The following is a 22050-nucleotide window of genomic DNA, read 5'->3' on the forward strand; positions in this document are numbered from 1 at the left end:
TGAGGAACATTCCATTGCACAGATACCGGGTTTCGTTTCTCCAGTTCCCCAGGGGTGGATACCTGGGTTGCTTCCACCTTCTGGCTCTTATCACTAATGCTGTGATAAACATGCGTGTGCAAATACTAGAGTCCCTCTTTCCAATTCTTTTGGAAATATACCAAGAAGCAGAATTGCTCGGTCATATGGTAATTCTATTTGAATTATTCTGAGGAACGGCCGGGCCATTTTTCATAGCGGCCGCACCATTTTACATTCTCACCAGCAACGCACAAGGGGTGTGATTTCTCCATAGCCTCTCCAACATGTGCAGGTTCTGTTTTGCTCGTAATAGTTCTCGTAACAGGTGCAGACTGATATCTCACTGTAGGTTTGATTTGCATTTCCCTGATGATTAGTGATGCTGAGCCTCTTTTCCTGGAAATGTCTATTACTCAAGTCCTTGGCCCATTTTTTAATGGCGTTGTTTGTTTTTAATTGCAGGAGTACTTCATTCATTTACTTATTTGAGAGTGTGTGAGAGTGAGAGCACCAGGGGGGCAGTGGGAGGAGAGACAGAGGGAGAGGGAGAAGCAGACTCCCTGCTGGAGCTCCATCCCAGGACCCCGGGGGCATGAAGGCTGACGCTTAACACACTGAGCCACCCAGGTGCCTCTAGTGGTAGGAGTACTTTATGTATTTTGGATCTCTTTCAATTTTTAAAGACTTTTCAAAACCTTTTTGCATGGAAAATGCCTTACAATTCAAGAATGTCTCAAAAATACCGTTTACAGCTGGATTGGGATTTTGGAGATTTTTTAGCTTTTTATTTTGGAATAATGGCAGATCTCACAGGATCTTAGATACTTGCACCTGGAGTTAAAACAGCATCACAGGCTGAATGTAAAGGCACAGTAAATACGCAAAGCTAAGCAGGAGAGCTAGTCCCCTAGCCCATCTCTTCCTCCCGCCCCCTCCCACAAAGGCCACTTATTTCACAAATTAGAATGGGAAAACCATAGTAGAGGGATTTTGCATCTGGGAAGAGTGACAAGGGTCATTACTTCATATATATTACAAAGTTATTCTGGTTTCACTGAGAACATCCCTTGAAAAAAATTTCTATAAAGGGTAGGCAGTGGAAATCATACTTTCTACCAAAAATGAATTGTGACAAATAAGAGGACTTTTCAGAAGCTTTTCCAATGTGATCTGAGCAGTCTGTCAGAGGCTGCGAGGCACTTACCAACGCCACTCTCCTCTCCTACTTACAGAAACACATTTGCGGTATTCAGGGTGCAAAGTGACCAGCTAAAAAGGCCACATCTTCCGGCCTCTCCCACAGCCAGGGCTGGTTACATGATACAGTTCTGGCCAATGAAATGAAAGCCAGGAAGTCACTAGACAGGGCTTCCAGAAAGTTCTTTCAAGTCCTCTTATTAAAAAAGTGTGACGGGGCGCCTGGGTGGCTCAGTCAGTTAAGTGTCTGCCTTCGGCTCAGATCATGATCTCAGGGTCCTGGGACTGAGCCCTGAGTCAGCCTCCCTGCTTGGCAGTGAGTCTGCTTCTCCTTCTTCCTCTGTGATCTCTCCCGCTCTCATGCCCTCTCAAATAAATAAATTACTTTAAAAAAAATAAAAATAAGAAGTGTGATACTTTGTTAGAAATGCAGAATCTTGGGCATTTCCTCCAACCTAGGGAATCGGGATCTGCATTTTAACAAGACCCCCTGTTGGTTCACATATGCGTTTACAGTTTTGAGACGTGTTGCTTTAAGGGGAGTTTTTAGCTTCCTCTTTCTTCCTGCCTGGAATGTGAATGTGATGGCTGGGGCTACAGTGGCCATCTTTTGACCACGATGTGACCTCAAAGAAGCCACATGCTAAGGAGGATAGTGAAAAACAACGGAAGGAGCCTGGGCACTGATGACATCATGGAGCCACCACACTGCCCGGAACTGCCTGCTCCAGATTTCCTGAACACAAGAGAACCACCTCTACCATATGCAACTACTACTGAGAAGCAAGCTCTCCAGAGGCACAGACTAGAGGAAAAACCAGAAAGCCCTAGGCAAGAAAAAGCACAGTCAACTGTGACTGGATCATAAACTATACATAATCATCCCGTTTTAAGTTCATATAGGTAGGTACATGCAAGCGTATAAAAACGTCCAGGGGCGACTGAGTGGCTCAGTTAAGCAGCTGACTCTTGATCTCAGCTCAGGTCTTGATCTCGGGGTCGTGAGTTCAAGCCCCGTGTTGGGCTCCACGCTGGGCATGGAGCCTACTTAAAAGACAAAAAAATATCCAGAGGATAGAAGTATAGACATCAAAATGCTCATAGTGTAGGTGGTAGAATTATGAGTAAATTTAATTTTCTTCTTTGTACCTTCCATTGGCTGAATTTTTTACATTTTGCATGAATTTTATTTTATAATAAGAGAAATAGTTTTTAAAAGATAGAAAATACATGTACCCTACATAAAAGTACACCCAAGATAATAATAATAAAAAAAAGGTATAATATTGAGCAGGATAAAGAACTGCTGGGGCGCCTGGCTGACTCAGTCGGAAGAGCCCGTACGTGGCTCTTATCTAGAGTTTGAGCCCCACGTTGTGGTAGAGATTATTTAAATAAATAAATGAACTTAAAAAAAACAAAAAAAGAATTGCCCACTTCTGGGAGTGGGAGTGGGCCGATGAGAATAGGGAATCGAGTGAAAGCAACCTTGCTGGACTCATGAGGACAAGGGGCGTCAGAGTATAATTCGCACACCCTTGATTCCTAAGGTCCCACAAACTTCCGGCTCACATCACAGACATTTTTGACTAAACATCAATTCACTGGCGCGAGCAATTCCTTGGTTTTCAGATTCTACTAAGTAACTTTTGGCTACATTCCAGAACAAAATGATCCTCAAGAGGCAAAGACTAGTCACACCTGAGGCCCACGGGAATGTAACCACTTCAAAGGCAGCTCAAGAAACACCCGAACCGGCACAGCAAACCTAAAGGAAGCAGGGCCTTCCAGGATCCTTCCTTCAAGGGGAAAATGTCCAAACACGCACACGCTTAAGGAGACAACGCAGCATCCTGTCGCGTGCACTTCCTCCTCTCGCTTTCCTTCTTGCACGGCTCTCCACGCTCTGTATGTAAGAGTGGTTCAAGAATTAAAATACACACACACAAATTTAAGCTGTCTCTTGAATGCAGCTGAGTTAAAATGTGTACACAACAACCCAAACTGGCAAAACTCACACTAAACTAAAACTGTACCAGGACGGCGGCTCAGCAGATTCTAGCATGTCGATGCCCCCCAGTGAGAGGCAATGATGCCCACACCCGACTCACGCGCACACACGTTCGTGAGGGGGAGAATTTTTATCTTTTTTGTTCATTGATGATCTCAAGCATCTAGAACAGGACCTGGCACATAGGAGGTGTGGGGGACATTTTTTTTGAATGACTGTTTATAGCAATAAACAAAGTCTTTGCTTGAAGCAAAATTACCCACAGACACACATTAAATCAATTTGCAAATGTCTCCAAGAGAAACGGGTACTGAATAAGCCCCCACTCATCTCTGCATTCATCTATGTGTATCAAGTGGATACACGGGCGCCCGCGTGGCTCAGTCAGTGAGGCGTCTGCCTTTGGCTCCAGTCATGGTCCCAGGGTCCTGGGATGGAGCCCCGCATCGGGCTCCCCGCTCAGCGGGGAACCTGCTTCTCCCTCTCCTTCTCACCCCACTCTTGTGCTCCCTCTCAAATAAATGAAATCTTTAAAAAATAAAGTAAAATAAAGCGAATACATATTTTATCAATCAAATACTCAGATGTTACAAACACATGGACTCTCTCCACGCAAGGCGATGAGATGTAAATTACGGGGGACAAAGAGGACGAGGCAGTATGTGTAGATGATGGACAGCCGTGTAAAATGTTCAGCTGTCGGACCATGGAGATGAGATGGCAGGCACTTAGGACCCTACCAGTGGCAGGAAAGACAAGATTAATCAGCTGCAGCACCCACCCACCTCAGGCTAGTTCTGAAGGTGAGGATCAGAAGGCCCCGACTCGCGTGATCTGGGCTTTGTCTTTGATGTAACTTGGAAAGCTGTGATGCAGACAATCCTATTCAAACATCTTCAAATGTGTATTAATAGGCTACCACGTAGCTTGCTGATGCAGGTTATTAAGATCAGTGCCCCTTTTTTAAAATTCTATGATATAATTTGACTTTCCATATCCTTTTTATAGGGAAAAGATGTGTGCCCAACTTGCAGAAATAGTCTTGTTCCCTTGCCAGATATATTTCTCATTGTAAATTCACATGCTGGCTAATTATAACAGCTTGGAAGTTACATAAATGTCCAACAATAGGGAATCAGTTAAGAATAAAATTCATTATAGTGCATATGTATAAGACGATGCAGTCATTAAAAAACATGATGTAAAAGTAGATATTACCACAGGAAAATGTCCACAAATAGAGGGCATATAACAAATCAGGTTATAAAACAGATGTATCAAGTAATCCCAGCTATGTTTAAAAAACTACTCAAGAGGGAAAAAAACGGGGCAGAACCTTACTAAGCATGGGGTTATGTCTCAGGGTACAATTAAAAGATGATTTGTTTTATTTTGTAGTTTTGTGAATTTAGGTCTTATTTTTCTATATTTTCCAAATTTTCTTTTTTAAAGATTTTATTTATTTATTTGACAGAGAGAGAGAGCGAGACAGCGAGAGAGGGAACACAAGCAGGGGGAGTGGGGGAGGGAGAAGCAGTCCTCCTGCTGAGCAGGGAGCCCGATGCGGGGCTCGATCCCAAGACCCCGGGATCACAACCTGAGCCAAAAGCAGATGCTTAACGACTGAGCCACCCAAGCGCCCCAGTATTTTTCTCATTTTCTATACTGAATAAGAATTACTTCTATAATCAGAAAATAAGCAGCAATTTTTTTTTTCAATTTTCGTTCAGATGACCTTAGGCAACTTAACCTGTCTGTGGTTTCTTTACCTGTAAATGGTAAAGGTAAAGAAACCTTTAGGTTACCAGGACATGAAAATGCTTAGAACAGGCCCTGGCAAGTGGGAATTGCTCAGGAAAGGCTAGCTATTAGCTCGGAAATTCTTGCGAGTATGGCGGTATGCGCCTGAGGCCAGGCCTGTCTCACCTGTGGTGACCCTACTTGTAAAGCCAGCCTGGGAAGCCGGCAGGCTTCTCCATCTTTCCACTGTGAACAGCTAACAAAGGTAGAAAGGGAAACTTAGAGCTGAGTTCACAAATTCCCAAGTCTTTAGGCACCAGGGAAGAAATGGAAACGTGAAAGCAGCAGCTGGGAATCTGACAAGTGGGGGGGTGCTATGGCTCCCTGGACAGGGGGACTCCCCAGAAGTACCCCGATTCAGCTCATTTATTTACTTATATGTATATATATATTTTAAAGATTTGTTTATTTTAGAGAGAGAGCTTAAGCAGGGGAGAGGAGCAGAGGGAGAGGGAGAGAGAGTCTTAAGCAGACTCCATGCTGAGCACAGAGCCCAAAGCGGGGCTCGATCCCACAACCCAGGAGATCACAACCCAGGCTGAAACCGAGAGTCGGGACGCTTAACCGGCTGCACCACCGAGGCACCCTATTTATTTTTTTAAAAGATTTTATTTATTTATTTATTTATTTATTTATTTATTTATTTATTTATTTATTTATTTATGAGAGAGTAAGCTCACACAAGTGGGGGGAGAGCAGGAGGAGAGGGAGAGAGAATCTCAATCAGGCTCCATGCCCAGCACGGAGCCCAAGGCGGGGCTTGATCCCACAACCCTGAGATCATGACCTGAGCCAAAATCATGAGTCAGACGCTTAACCCACTGAGCCACCCACATGCCCCTAAACATTTTATTTTTATGTAATCTCTCCACCCAGTGTGGGGCTCAGACTCACAACCCAAGATCAAGAGTTGCGTGCTCTACCGACTGAGCCAGCCAGGCACCCCAACTCAGCTTCTGTGAAAAGTGGGCCCTGGCCCAACAGCCCGCATCTACCCTGGGCTGCCTGGCTTGTGCCGTATCCACAGAACACAACTTAAAGTGATGGGAACTTTCCAGGTTGACGACAGGCCACCCCCATCAATGCTTCCTTCTCTTCAGGGTGTCTACAACTGGGTTTCAAGTATCTGTCAGTGCTGGGCTGGGACGTTGTCAAAGCACACAGCAATGGACAGTTTCTGTCCTCACCCACCAGCGGCCGTGTAAATGACGGAAACCGGCCGTATGACCGACCTGGGTAAGAAAGGCCGTCCAAGGGCTGCACAGCTGAGGGGCCTGTAGGCAAGTTAGTCTGACTGGTTCCAGTCTGAACGACTGGGGAGGGAATTCAGAGAGTAGGAACTAATCCTGCAGCAAATGTGAGCTGTCCGAGAATTCCAGGGACCATATGATTTATTGTCACAATGGGGATACTTCTTATTTCTCAGAGTGGAAAGGAATGCTATTAATAATCACATCGGGACATCGGGTCTTGACTGGAAATGCCTCAAACACATTGGGATAAACAGCTACCCAATTAAATTGGGTAAATTCCAGCTCTTCACCTGACAACCATCTACTTACATGGCAGGAAGAAACCACTCTTTTCAAACCACTGTGTACTAGTAAATAACCCAGAAGGCCTATTTCAAGGGCTTACTCCCCACAAAAGTTTGGGATCTCCCTCTCTGGAATCCTTGGACTGAAAGCCGACAGGCTCTACAGCCAGGATGAGGGCCCCGGTTCCCAGAGCTGATACGGTGAGAAGTGGTGCAGAAGGAAAGGCAGTAGAGATCAGCTGATCTCCCAGTCACTGGTTCCTCCCTAGACCCCTGATACCACACCAGCCTCAAGGAAGGAGAAAGGGAGCTATTCTGTGCAGCGGCTCCACCTGGACTCAGCGGGGTCAGGGGTTGGGCCACCCGTGAACCTCTGTTCCCCTTTCCTCACTGGACTCCAGAGGTTACAAGTCAGCCACTGGCTCAGAAGCCACTCGTGCAGTAATGACAAGAGGCCAGGATTACAGGCCCAAGACCATGTCCGTGGGTGACACCAGCTGGGACTGAAAACTGATGTGCGTTCTACCTAACAAGTATCTTCCAATTCTACAGATGGGAAACAGGGCTCCATTACATTCCCATGGTCTGTCAGATAATTATCCTATTCAGCCCTCTTCCTATGTTGTGAATTTTTAGCTTCTCAAATTTGCCTCTCTTTTTCCTCCTCCTGTACTAATGAACAGAATTCCAAGTCTGGCTTTGAAACTACAGAACTCCCTGACTACTGGTGAAAATGTCTCAGCAAGATCAGGGGGAAAAATATTTCTCTGTTCTCCTACAGCTGCAGAAAAGCAAGCACCATTCAAAGTCCCAAAAGTGTTCTTGCTAAGGTTATTATTTTTTTAAAGATTTTATTTATTTGAGAGACAGAGCGAGTAAGCGTGCTCGAGCAGGGGGGAGGGGCAGAAGGAGAAGCAGTTTCCCCACTGAGCAGGGAGCCCAAGGCGGGTGGGGGGAGTGGGTGCTTGATCCCAGGACCCTGAGATCATGACCTGAGCCAAAGGCAGACACTTAATCAACTGAGCCACCCAGGCGCCCCTTATTAAGGTTATTTTAAGGAGTCTTTCGAGACTCCTAGACTTCAGACATTGTTAATACATCCTGGGAAAGTGATCTTTAAAGTCTATAAATTTTAAAGGCTTTAAAGTCTCTAATTCTGATTACTTACTTAATAATTTGTAGTCCTGGGGGGCACCTGGGTGGTGCAGTCAGTTGACCGTCCCAAATCTTGATTTTGGCTCGGGTCATGATCTCAGGGTCGTGAGACAGAGCCCGGCAACCAGCTCTGTGCTCAGCTCAGTCTGCTTGGGATTCTCTCTCCCTCTGCCCCTCCCCCCACTCACATGCACTCGCTCTAAATAAATAAAATCCTTAAAATAATAATAATTGGTAGTCCTGTAGCACTACTTAAATAGATATGCTAGGTTTTTTGGAAGGTGTGATTTTTCATTCTTAAGCCAGGAGAGGATCATTATTAGCAACCTCGTCTAATCATCAGAGCATGGAAATAAAAATGAATAAAAACACTGGCTTTGGGGCGCCTGGGTGGCACGGTGGTTAAGCGTCTGCCTTCGGCTCAGGGAATGATCCCAGCGTTGTGGGATCGAGCCCCACGTCAGGCTCCTCCGCTATGAGCCTGCTTCTTCCTCTCCCACTCCCCCTGCTTGTGTTCCCTCTCTCGCTGGCTGTCTCTATCTCTGTCGAATAAATAAATAAAATCTTTAAAAAAAAAACAAAACACTGGCTTTATTGGATTTTGTTTTTAAACAGAATTTGATAATCAAATATTTAACTTAACAGCAATAAAGCTCCAACTGTTTCAATGTCTGGTGGCTGAAGTTATTCTTTTTGCCTTTAGCAAATCGTAAGAGGACTGAGCCAAGCTGTCTGGGTGATAGGGAGTGCATCAACCCTGCACTGGGGCCAGGGCCCAACCCCCAGCAACCAGGAGAGTAGAACAGGGTTGGGTTCTTGGGCCTTCGAGCAACCAGGGAAGGTCTTCACCTTCTACAGGCAAAACAGTCTGTCGTGTCAAGGTAACTTTCCAGTCCTCTTCCTGTTCCCCGGGGAACAGGAGTGATTTCACTAAGGGGACAGAGGTGAGGAAGGAGGGTTGGAGGTCCCACTGCCATCGCCCAGATACCTTTTCTCAGTCCACTTAGAAGAGGGGCCACTGGATTCAGACTGATGCTTATTTGAACATGAGGGTTCTGAGAATTTGAGGGGGTCCAGATCCAAAGTCCCGTTCTCTACTCTGCCTCTGTTTCCAAAGAAAAATGAAAATGCAAATTCTAAACAGAACATGTAAAAACTGTAAGTATTAGGGGCACCTGGCTCGCTCAGTCAGTAGAGTATGTGACTCTTGATCTCAGGGTCGTGAGTTTGAGCCCCAGGGAGACACAGAAATTACTTTAAAAATAAAAATAAATTAATTAATTAATAACATGGGGGAAAAAAACCCTATAAATGCTACTACATTCTGCTCACTCAGAAATCCTAAGTCCATTGGGAACCGAGGAGGGTGGGAAGAAATCCATCTTAAGCCTTCCTTCACAGTGACTCTGAACCACAGTTCAGACCTGAGAGAAAAGGCGTGGATAGGCATTGGTAATAGTAAAAGAAACCAAAAATAGATAAATAAAATAAACCAGAAGGAGAAAACCAACTAGAATGAACCTGTATTCTGAACAAAAGAATTCACAAGCGTTTAGCATTCCTACCATAATGGGTGCAAGCTGACTGCAGAGCAGGACAGGGGTCCCAAAGGCCTTCCTGCACTCACCTGGCTATGGTTCTCTGTCCAGCCAAGATACATAAGGCTTCCCCACTTTCCAAGTGGCTTATCACTTCAGTTTTATAGACTGAAAATCCTATTTGTGGGCAAGAAAAAGGATCCACACGTTAAGGAATCAGGGTATGAGGGCAACTCTCTGCTGATGAGCCCCCTAATTTCATGGCTCCAGGCGGGCTAACTGTCCTCCTCGTTCCTGCCCCTTGGCTCCTACCCACTGACTCTGGATATGCCATTTACGTCCTTCTTTCCTCTTTTCCCGTGACCAACTGTAGACTTCCCAGCTCCCAATATCTTGCTGTCCACTCTAACCTAAAAATACTTCTCAGATAAGTTTTTCTGAGGATCACCACAGAAATACAGAAAATGGGTAGAAAGCCTGGTCTGTGTTTCTGGTTTTCCAGATACCCTGGGAATTTCTTTTCTATCACCCTTTTGTAATCAAGGGTAGATTTCAATTCCCATTCATACATACTTTCTCCAACGCTTACACTAACTACAAAACGTGGGGGGCTGGCAAACTCCAGATGGGAATCTTCTACCTGAATGTCCTTCCAAATTTAATCTAATTAAAACATTCTGATACAGGATTACAGTGACAAAAGGAACTAAAAACTAATTTCCTGTATTTGGGGAGAAGTTGGAGAAATATGCTCTGAGGGGCAGAATATACTCTGAGGGCTGAATGGGCCTTGTCTCGCAAATCTTTTGTGTGTGTCTGGGATGAAAAGAAGACAGTGGCAGTGGGCAGCCCCCCTAGAAAGCTACCAGTCAGTCCCAGGCCTGGGATCCTGCTGTGGGGGCTGCTTACACAGAACTCTAGCTATGAGAAAGGCAAGAATTCCGAATGCTCAAAAAAACTGCCCACTTTAACAACTCTTGATCTTGGGGCTGTGAGTTCGAGCTCCACATTGGAGGCAGAGTTTATTTAGGAAAGAAAAAGAGAGAGAGAGAGAGAAAGAAAAAGAAGTATCTTGCCTCAGGGCCCAGCAGCACTTCAAGGCTGTCAAAATACTGGGAATTAGGACGTGCACCAGAAGAGCGCCTGCCATACCAATAAGGGACATTTCAAACCAAGGGACACGCAAAGTCCAAGCCTTTCCTCTGGCATAAAAATCATAATATAGGGGCGCCTGGGTGGCTCAGTCAGTTAAGCATCTGGATTGGGCTCAGGCCATGATCTCATGGCTCAGGAGATGGAGCCCCACGTGGGATTCGGCGCTCAGCGGGAGTCTGCTTGGATATTCTCTCCCTCTGCCCTTCCCCCACTCGTGCGCGCGCGCGCGCTCTCTCTCTCTCTCTCTCTCTCAAATAAATCAATCTTTAAAATAAATAGGTGAGTAATATAAATAAGAAATAAACATTGAAATAAAAACCAAAAACAGAAGGTTGAGCTCTGCTACTCGGACAGTCCGAAGCTCGGGAGGCTCTCCAGACCCCGAAGGTTCCACAACGCACGAGAAGGGAAATGCGGAGAAAGACCCACAGTTAGCGAGAAACTGCACTTAAGCCTTCCAGGCGGGCCGACTGAGGGTCACAGTAGCGCTCTTACTCAGTGTCATGGCGTTTCCGTAATTCTTTAATAGCACGTCCGGGTAAAGAGCCTTCTCAGGCCAGTCCAGGCGACTGCACTCTTGGTTTCTGAAGCCCACGTCCACATCATCGAAGGTCACCGGCCCTGGCCACGGGAAGTTTGTCCACTATGACCCAGGGGCGTCCCAGCACCTGCCCCTCGAAGGAGAAGTAGGGCTGGGAACTCGAAGAGTGGGGGATGGACGCGCCTGAGAAGAGACGGTCGGGGGACACCGAGCCGACCACCCGGGCACAAGGAGAGACACCGCTGGCGTCGACCCCCTCCGGAGGACTCGGGACCCGCACCCACTCCCCTCAGGCGCTGGCGGCTCGGCTAGGTGAGGTAAACGTGAGAGCAGAGGAAAAACGCAGAACGCCCGCCCGCAGCAGCACACCTGCCCCCTACCCTCACGGGACAGGGGAAACTGCACCGTTGGTCAACCCCGCGCCCGCAGGAACCTCGGGCCCCGCCCCCAGCCAGCTTCCGCGTCCTCTCTAGGCTGCGCGGAGGACCTTGCGTCTCGGCGGGCAGCTCCGTAGGACGCCTGGAGAGCGCGGCTGGTGTGGGCTTGGACCGGAAGCATGGCGTCCGGGGCCGCGGGGAAGGCCTGAGCGATTCGGCGAGGCTTGGCCCCTCACCCCTCACGTTTTAGCCGATCATCTTTAAAACTATTTTTCCTCTATTGTATTTCCTGTTGGACAACTAAAGAGGAAAAAAAGCCAATGGCACCCCAAATATACGGAAATAGCTACTGTTAACATTTTATTTTTTAAAATTTTTATTAAAAAAAATTTTTTTTTAAAGATTTTATTTATTTATTCGACAGGATAGAGATAGCCAGCTAGAGAGGGAACACAAGCAGGGGGAGTGGGAGAGGAAGAAGCAGGCTCATAGCGGAGGAGCCTGATGTGGGGCTCGATCCCACAACGCCGGGATCACGCCCTGAGCCGAAGGCAGACGCCCAACCGCTGTGCCACCCAGGCGCCCCTAAAAAAAATTTTTTTAACTTGAAGATTCATTACAGGATTATTACAAGTACAATAATCAATACAATGTGATATCACGATAAGGATAGACATATGCACAAATGGAACTAAGTAGACTGAAAGAATAGCAATAAGCACATAAAGGATTCGATCATCAGATTGATACAACAGATATATGCAAATTAAAGCTAGAATTAGGTACTATTACATACCTACTAGAATGAAATTTTAAAACAGTAATGATATCAAGTAAGGTAAGAATACGGAGCATCTAGAAATCTCATTTTTACTGATGAGAGTGCAAAATGGTATAACCACTCTGGGTTTTTTGTTTGTGGTTTGTTTTGTTTTATTTTTACCGTTAACATTTTAGAGAATTTTACTCTGATAATTTTCTACATATAGTTTGATATTTTTGTATCATTCCACTTGATGTTGTCATATAAGCGCCCCTCCACCCATACTGTGACACCCATTGTAATACTCCATTAACCGGATTATCATCATGTATTTATTCATCCTATATCAAATCACCCCCAGACTGAGCCCAGGAAATCAGCCTTCCACCGAACAGCACCACCGAATTGGGTCTCAGCCTGTCCTCAGGGAGGTGCTATGAAGCTCCTCACTGTTTTCTGTCCGAGGAGGACGGTACCTTTTTTACACAGCCCTTCTCTATAGGCACTCAAAGGAAGACATTTTTATGGTCTTGCTATCAAGAAAAGTTTAATAGAGCAACTGATTTGTTTTGGCCTCTGGACCCAGGGAGTTTTGCATTTGAGTTGAGTTGGCTATTAGAAAGCTAACAGAAATTAAGGAGTTGATCCCATTTACAATTGCACCCAAAATCGTAAGTTACCTAGGAATAAACCTAACCGAAGAGTTAAAGGATCTGTACTGAGAAACTATAGAACATTCATGAAAGAAATTGAGGAAGACACAAAGAAATGGAAAAATATTCCAGGCTCATGGATTGGAAGAACAAATGTTAAAATGTCTATGCTACCCAAAGCAATCTATACATTCAATGCAATCCCTATCAAAATACCATTAACTTTTTTCACAGAGCTGGAACAAACAATCCTAAAATTTGTATGGAACCAGAAAAGACCCCGAATAGCCAAAAGAATGTTGAAAAAGAAAACCAAAGCTGGAGGCATCACAATCCCAGACTTCAAGCTCTATTACAAAGCTGTGATCATCAAGACAGTATGGTACTGGCACAAAAACAGACACATAGATCAATGGAACAGAAGAGAGAATCCAGAAACAGACCCTAACTCTATGGTCAACTAATCTTTGACAAAGCAGGAAAGAATACCCACTGGAAAGAAGACAGTCTCTTCAACAAATGGTGGTGGGAAAATTGGACAGCCACATGCAGAAGAATGAAACTGGACCATTTCCTTACACCATACACAAAAACAGACTCAAAATGGATGAAAGACCTAAATGTGAGACAGGAATCTATCAAAATCCTAGAGGAGAACACAGGCAGCAACCCCTGTGACCTTGACTGCAGCAATTTCTTGCTAGACACATCTCCAAAGGCAGGGGAAACAAAGGCAAAAATGAACTATTGGGACTTAATCATGATACAAAGCTTTTGCACAGCAAAAGAGAGAGTCAACAAAACCAAAAAACAACTGACAGAATGGGGGAATATATTTGCAAATGACATATCAAATAAAGGGCTAGTATCCAAGATCTATAAAAAACTTACCAAACTCAACCCCCAAAAAACAAATAACCCAGTCAAGAAGTGGGGAGAAGACATGAACAGACAGTTCTCCAAAGAAGACATACAAATGGCCAATAGACACATGAAAAATTCTCACCATCACTTGGCATCAGGGAAATATAAATCATAAACACAATACAATACCACCTCACACTAGTCAGAATAGCTACAATTAACAAGTCAGGAAATGACAGATGTGGGCAAGGATGTGGAGAAAGGGGATCCTCTTACACTGTTGGTGCCAATGCAGGCTGGTGCAGCCACTCTGGAAAACAGCATGGAGGTTCCTCAGAAGGTTGAAAATAGAGCCACCCTAGACCCAGCAATTACACTACTGGGTATTTACCTCAAAGATACAAATATAGTGATCTGAAGGGGCACCTACACCCTAATGTTTATAGCAGCAATGTCCACAATAGCCAAACCTATGGAAAGAGCCCAGATGTCCATCAACAGATGAATGGATAAAGAAGATGTGGTATATATACACAATGGAATACTACTCAGCCATAAAAAAAGAAATCTTGCCATCTGCAAGGAAATGGATGGAACTAGAGAGTGTTATGCTAAGTGAAATAAGCCAATCAGAGAAAGATAATTATCATATGATTTCACTGATGTGTGGAATTTAAGAAACAAAACAGAGGATCATAGGGGAAGAGAGAAAAAAAATAAAACAAGATGAAATCCGAGAGGGAGACAAACCATAAGAGACTCTTAAGTGTAGGAAAAAACTGAGGGTTGTTAGAGGGGGAGGGGTGAGGGGATGAGGTAACTGGGTGATGGATATTAAGGAGGACACATGATGTAATGAGCATTGGTTATCATATAAGACTGATGAATCACTGACCTCTACCTCTGAAACCAGTAATACATTATATGTTAATTGAATTTAAATAAAAATTAGAGAAAGAAAGAAAGAAAGAAAGAAAGAAAGAAAGAAAGAAAGAAAGAAAGAGAAAGAAAGAAAACAAGCAAGAAAGCACGCTAACAGCAAATCTTACCTAAGGATTAAGGGGACTGGTAAGTGCAAGGGTAACTTTTTACCCAAATCTGTTTCTTCTCAGAATTCAACCTGCTGCCATGTTTCTATAGATAACATTCTTGCTTGGCACAACAATACGAAAATGTTGGTTTACTTGTTTTGCAGAGATTTGGGTTTCAGTAGAAACCAGCCAGAACCAGTTAGGACCTCCAACCTTCTCTTGGAGCATGTACTAGTGTCTGATGGATAAATATTTGATATAGAAGGGCCTACAACCTCATGCGGGAATCATACGAAGGGCGCCATTTTCTGATCATGGGTCGTATGAAGAGGCATGCAGAAGATCTGTAAAGATGCAGACAATGAGAGCACTTAACCCTTCCTTACTTATTAACTCCCTTTATCTGATTTTGAAATCATGTAGCTCCTCTTCCCTATACTCAGATCCTTTTTCATTTACCTTTAAATATCCCTGACTCTTCCCCCTTTGAAGAAAGGAATTTGAGGCTTGCCTTCCCTTTTCTTTTCGCTGCCGCTTTTTTTTTCTTTTCTTTTCTTTTCTTTTTTCTTTTCTTTTCTTTTCTTTTCTTTTCTTTTCTTTTCTTTTCTTTTCTTTTCTTTTCTTTTCTTTTCTTTTCTTTTCTTTTCTTTTCTTTTTTCTTTTTCAAATAATGCCAAACCTGGGGCCTGAACTCATGACCCCAAGGTCAAGAGTCACAATCTCCACTGACTGAACCAGCCAGCCTCCTCTCCTTTGGCAGCCTTTTGAATAAACCCTTTTCTTCCTGCATACTTGATGTCTCAGTGATTGGCTCTCCTGCACGTTGGTCATATGAACTTGGATTGGTCACAAATTTGGTGAGCCAGCCAGGAGCTCTTTGACCTTGGTTCGACGGCCCCAGCCATTAAAGGGAGTCCTGTGATGAGTCCAAGCAGCTGCCTAGGCTTTTCGTCCTAGGGACTTTCCCTGGGGGCCCCACCCCCATTTGGGTCCACTGACCTTGAGGCGCTTAATTAACTCTTAACTCTTGTGGCAAGGAAACAGCTTTTGGCTTCCATATGGACAGACATCTGTTTGGTGTCCACCAGTACAAGTGACCAAATGCTTCTTTCTTCCTCCCGTTTGGTTCCCTCCAAATAGGGGGTTTGGCTTTGGTTCTCTTAGCCTTTTTTTTTTCCTTGCTTTAGAAAAGGTTGACTAGGAAGCCATTTATTCAGTTGATAAAGCTCTGACTCTTAGAGTGGAACTAGAGAATCTTTGTTCACGAAGGTACTCTTGGCTTCATTTGGTTCATTTGTTGCTGTAGCTTGTGGTATCTTTGAATAAAACTGACTGTGTTGTAATTGGAAAATAGGAAATGAAAATTTGATCCCTGCATGCAGCCCTTTGGGCTATGTTCTCAAAAATTGGACTATGTTCAGTTATGAACCTATGAAAAGGAAAAAGATGATCTTCTTTTGCAGCACTGCTTGGCCACAATATTCATTAGACTTTGGGGGAAAAATAGCCAGTTAATGGGTCCTTAAAGTATAATACCATCTTGCAATTAGGTTTGCTGTGTAAAAGGGAAGGTAAATACCTTATGTTCAGTCCTTTTTTGCTTTTGTATCAAAATAAGCCAGCTCAGAAAAGATGTAAAATTCTACTCCAACAAACCAGTAACACTAAAAGCCTGTGTTGCCTGATTCTCACCAGGGAGAAGAGGATGATTTATTGATTACTTGGATTAAACTCCCCTACAGCTCTTCCACTCTATGGGGGCACCAGAGCTACTGCCTGTACTCAGCAGCCCCAGTGCCAACAACCTGAGCCCCTACAGAGCCCAAACCAGGACCCTCAGCCTCAGGGGGCCAATGGGTAGGAATGATTCTCCCCTTCTTATACCCTAACTCAATTTAGTCAAGGAGCCACTCGTTGCCAGGGAGGACAGTATCTGCTCAGGCAAGTCCCAATCCAAGGCTCAGATGGGGGGTAGGAGGGTAACCTGTAGGAATGATTAGGGTTCACTCTCCACCCTCCACCTTGAATATGTTTAGCTGCAAAAGCAATATACCTACTTACAGAGATGACCCCAAGAGGATGGAAAATTCATTCCCATCTATTTTTGCCACCCACAACCCCACTTACACAGATGTACAAAATTTGTTAAATATTCTCCTCACTTCTGAGGAATGCCACATGATGCTAAAAAAGACTAGGGAAGAAGTTACCTGGCTGCGTGCTAAAACCCCCAATAACTCCCTAAGAGCTAATGCCATGATGCCCATTCCTACTGTGAAGCCCAGCTGGAACATCATTGTTGGGGACCGAGGTTAGTTGAACAATATCGGGGTGGTATTTAGCTGGATTAGGAAAGGGGGTCCCTACACTTGTGTAGTCCCAATAGTTTAATTTTACTTTTGTTTTCCTCACCTGAGGAAAACATATCTAGAAAACTGTTTCTGTGGCTAATGTCAAAGAAATTACTGCCTATGTTTTCTTCATGCTTTAAGGTTTTAGGTCGCACATTTAGGTCTTCAACCGATTTTGATTTGTTTTTGTGTATAGTATAAGAAAGTTGGGACACCTGGCTGGCTCAGTCGGTGGAGCATGTGACTCTTGATCTCAGGGTTGTGAGTTCGAGCCCCACACTAGGTGCAGAGATTACTTAAAAATAAAATCTTTTTTTTTTAAAAGAAGTGGTGTAGTTTCATTCTTTTGCATGTAGCTATCCAGTTTTCCTAATACCATTTGTTGAAGAGACTCTTTTTTCCCATTGTATATTCTTGCCTCCATTGTCATAGATTAATTGACTATATAATCATGGGTTTATTTATGGACTCTCTGTTCTGTTCCATTGATCTATGTGTCTATTTTTGTGCCAGTACCATAATGTTTGATTACTACAGTTTTGGAGTATAGCTTGGGATCTGGGATTGTGATACATCTAGCTTTGTTCTTCTTTTTCCAGATTGCTTTGGCTAGGGGTGCCTGGGTGGCTCAGTCAGTTGAGCATCTACCTTCAGCTCGGATCACGATCCCAGCGTCCTGGGATTGAGCCTCATAGTGGGCTCCCTGCTCAGCAGGGAGTCTGCTTCTCCCTCTACCCCTCCCTACCCCTCCCCCCGGCTCGTGATCTCTCTCTCTCTCTCTCATGCTCTCTCTCCTCAAATAAGTAAGTAAGTAAATAAATAAATAAATGAAATCTTTTTTAAAAAAAAGATTGCTTTGGCTATTCATGATCTTCGGTGGTTTCATACAAATTTTAGGATTATTAGTCCTAGTTCTGTGAAATATGTTGTTGGTATTTTGATACGAGCTGCATTACACCTGCAGATTGCTTTGAGTAGTATGGACATTTCAACAATATTTGTTCTTCCAATCCATGAGCATGCTATAGCCTTCCATTTGTTTGTGTTTTATAGTTTTCAGAGTACAGGTTTTTCACCTCCTTGGTTAAGTTTCTTCCTAGGTATTTTGTTCTTTTTGGTGCAATAGTAAATGGGATTGTTTTCTTAATTTCTCTTTTTACTACTTCATTATTAGTATATAGAAATGCAACAGATTTCTGGGTATTAATTTTGTATCCTGTGACTTTACTGAATTCATTTGTCAGTTCTAGTAGTCTTATGGTGGAGTCTTTAAGATTCCTATATATGGTATCATGTCATCCGCAAATAGTGAAATTTTACTTCTTCCTTACCAATTTGGATGCCTTTTATTTCTTTTTCTTGTGTGATTGCTGTGGCTCGGAGTTCTAGTACTATGTTGAATAAAAGTGGTGAGAGTGGACATCCTTTTCTTATTCCTGACCTTAGAGGGAAAACTCTCAGTTTTTCACCCCTGAGTATGATGTTAGCTGTGAAATTTTCATATATGGCCTTTATTATGTTGAGGTATATTACCTCTAAACCTACTTTGTTGAGAATTTTTATCATGAATGGATGTTTTACTTTGTTCAGCACTTTTTCTGCATCTATTGAGATGATCAGATGGTTTTTATCCTTTCTCTTGTTAATGTGTATCATGTTGATTGATTTGTGAATATTAAACTACTCTTGCATCCTTGGAATAAATCCCACTTAATCATGGTGAATGATTTTTTAAATGTATTGTTGGATTTAGTTTGCTACTATTTTGTTGAGGAATTTCGTATCTTTGTTCATCAGCGATATTGGTCTACAGCTAGCTTCCTTCCTTCTTTCCTTTTCTTCTTTCCTTTTCTTCTTTCCTTTTCTTCTTTCTTTCTTTCTTTCTTTCTTTCTTTCTTTCTTTCTTTCTTTCTTTCTCTTTGTCTGGCTTTGGTATCAGGATAATTCTGGCCTTGTAAAATGAATTTAAAAATTAAACTATTGGGACTACACCAAAATAAAAAGCTTTTTGCACAGTGAAGGAAACCATTAACAAAACAAAAAAGCTACCTACTGAATGGGAGAAGATATTTGCAAATGATATATCTGATAAGGGGTTGATATAGAAAACATATAACTTATGTAACTCTACAAAAATATAGAACTTATACGACTCTGTGCACACACACACACACACACACACACACACACACACAATTTGATTATAAACAGGCAGAAGACCTGAATAGACATTTTTCAAAAGAAGACATACAGATGGCCAATGGACACATGAAAAGATGCTCAACATCACTCATCATCGGAGGAATGCAAATCAAAACTACAATGAGATATCATTTTACACCTGTCAAAATGGCTAGAATCAAAACCACAAGAAGTAACAATTGGTGAGGATGTGGAGAAAGAGGAACATTCATGCACGGTTGATAGGAATGCAAATCAGTGCAGCCACTGTGGAAAACAGTATGGATGTTCCTCAAAAAAATAAAAATAGAATTACCATACAATCCAGTAATTCCACTACTGGGTATTTACCCAAAGAAAATGAAAACACTAATTCCAAAAGATATATGCACCCCTATGTTTATTGCAACATTATTTACAATAGCCAAGATATGGAAGCAACCCAAGTGTCCATCAATAGATGAATGGATAAATAGGATATGGGGGCACTTGGGTGGTGCAGTTGGTTAAGAGCTGACTCTTGGTTTCAGCTCAGGTCATGATCTTGGGGTTGTGGGATCAAACCCTGCATCGGGTTCCACCATCAGCACAGAGTCTGCTTGAGATTCTCTCTTCCTCTCCCTCTACCCAGCCCACTCGTGCTTTTTCTCTTTCTCATAAGTAAATAAATCTTTTTTAGAAAAGGAAAGAAGATAGAGTATATTTATACAATGGAATATTACTCAACCATAAAAAGAAGAACATCTTGCCATTTGCAACAACATAGATGGACCTAGAAGGTATGATGCTAAATGAAATGACTAATTTATCAGAGAAGGACAAATACCATATGATTTCACTCATATGTGGAATTTAAGAAACAAACAAAGAAAGAAAAAAGAGACAAACAAAAAACAGACTCTTAAATACAGAGAACAAATTGGTGGTTGCCAGAGGGGAGGTGGGTGGGGGCATCGGTGAATAGATGAAGGGAATTAAGAGTGCACTTACCTTAGGGCACCCAGCTGGCTCAGTTGGTGGAGCATGTGACTCTTGATCTCTGGGTCTTGAGTTTGAACCCCACACTGGGCATAGAGATTACTTAAAAAAAAAATTTATCTTGACAAACACTAAAAATTGTTGAATCATTATATCACACACCTGAAACTAAGATAACACTATATATTAATTATACTTGAATTAAAAAAAAGAAAAAGAAAACCAGTCTCTAAGCAAAGAAGTTTGAATATGTTCTAAGAAATAAAGCAAGGGGCGCCTAGGTGGCTCATTCAGTTAAGCATCTGGCTCTTGATTTTGGCTCAGGTCATGATCTTAGGGCCTTGAGATTGAGCCCTGCGTGGGGCTCCACACTCAGCAGGGAGTTGGCTTGAGATCCTTTCCCTCTATCCCTCCCCCTGCTCACTCTCTCTCTCTCTCTCTAATAAAGAAATAAAAAGATTTATTGAGAGAGCATGAGATGGGGAGGAGAAGAGGGAGTGGGAGAAGCAGATTCCCCACTGATCAGGGAGCCCGATGTGGGGTTGATCCCAGGATACTGAGATCATGACCCGAGCTGAAGGCAGACACTTAACGACTGAGCCACCCAGGTGACCAAACTTAGAGACTTTTTCATGGATACTGGGGCCACAGATTCAGTACGGAACTCCTGGCTCTCTCTGCTATCAAATCAAACCAAGGCTTTAATGGGAGTCTCTGGGGGAAGTGTTGACTAAAACCTTCTTACAACCACTAGCCTGCCAGATAGAACAAATTCACCTTAAACACAGCTTTTTGTATGTGCCTGAATGTCCCATCCTTTTACAGGGATGTGACCTATTAACTAAATTGAATGCCGAAGCTAATTTTGCACCTGGTCGCATGGATATAAAAGTACCACTGGAGCAAGCTTGTGCCTTTCAAGCAATGCTTCTACATCAAGGTGGGAAGTCCTATCAGAGCTGCCTGAAGAAGTTATCCAAAAGGTTAAGATCAGATGTTTGGGTCAATGGGAAGCTGGGACTAGCAAGCATGCATGTTAAACTTTACGGTGACACTCATGCATGTTAAACTTCATGGTGGAGGGGTGCCTGGGTGGCTCCATCAGTTAAGCATCTGCCTTCGGCTCAGGTCATGATCCCATGGTCCTGAGATAGAGTCTGCTTGTGCTCCCCCTGCTCGTGCTCTCTCTCTCTCTGACAAATAAGTAAAATCTTTAAAAACAAAACAACTTCATGCTGCGGTAAAGATTATGAATGTCAGACAGTACCCATCAAAGGAACAAGCAAAAAGAGGCATTCAGCCCGTTCTCTCTGCCTTCTTAGAATTTGGCCTCATCGGCCCCTGGTAATCCCCGTACAATTCACTTATTTTGCCTCTACAAAAATCAGGCACCCAAGACTTAAGGGCCATTAACCAGATTGTGGAGTTTATCTACTAGGTGCTCCCCAATCTATATACTCTCTTAACAACCTTGTCTGGGGCCTTTAGATGGGTCACTGTTCTGGATCTAATGGACGCTTGCTTTTGCATCCTTCTCAGTTCAAATTCCTGTGAACTGTTTGCACTTGAATGGGAAGACCCCTGAGACTAAGAGTAAGCAACAAAATTGCTGGACAATCCTTCCCCAAGGCTTTAAAAACTCCCTCACCATTTTTGTGCAAGTCCTAGCTAAAGATCCGAGAAACCTCTAATTGGAGATGGGACTCTCCTCCAATGTGTGGATGATATATTCATTGCCGAGTAAAACAGAACAGTCTTCACAATTCAATACTATTTTGACTCCAGACTTTTTGGCTGAGGGAGGTTACAAAGTTTCAAGGAAAAAGGCCCAAATCTCCCATCCCACAATAACATCCCAGGGTTTCGGGCTTTCATCAGGACAAAGAAATCTGCTCCT

The 22050-nt window shown here is 43.4% G+C and overlaps 1 long non-coding RNA gene across 1 annotated transcript; it reads right to left on the reverse strand.

Annotated features, from left to right (window-relative positions):
* Positions 1 to 244: 244 nt before the first annotated feature.
* LOC148107343 (uncharacterized) lies at positions 245 to 11642 on the reverse strand. The gene is made up of 2 exons (XR_015722629.1): positions 9349 to 11642; positions 245 to 3124 (listed from the first exon to the last, which is right to left on the reverse strand). It is a non-coding gene; the product is annotated as an uncharacterized LOC148107343 (long non-coding RNA).
* Positions 11643 to 22050: the final 10408 nt, after the last annotated feature.

Source organism: Ursus americanus, chromosome 32 (genome assembly GCF_024610735.1).
Source record: "Ursus americanus isolate L20-20 chromosome 32, mUrsAme1.1.p, whole genome shotgun sequence".
Classification (NCBI taxonomy): domain Eukaryota; kingdom Metazoa; phylum Chordata; class Mammalia; order Carnivora; family Ursidae; genus Ursus; species Ursus americanus.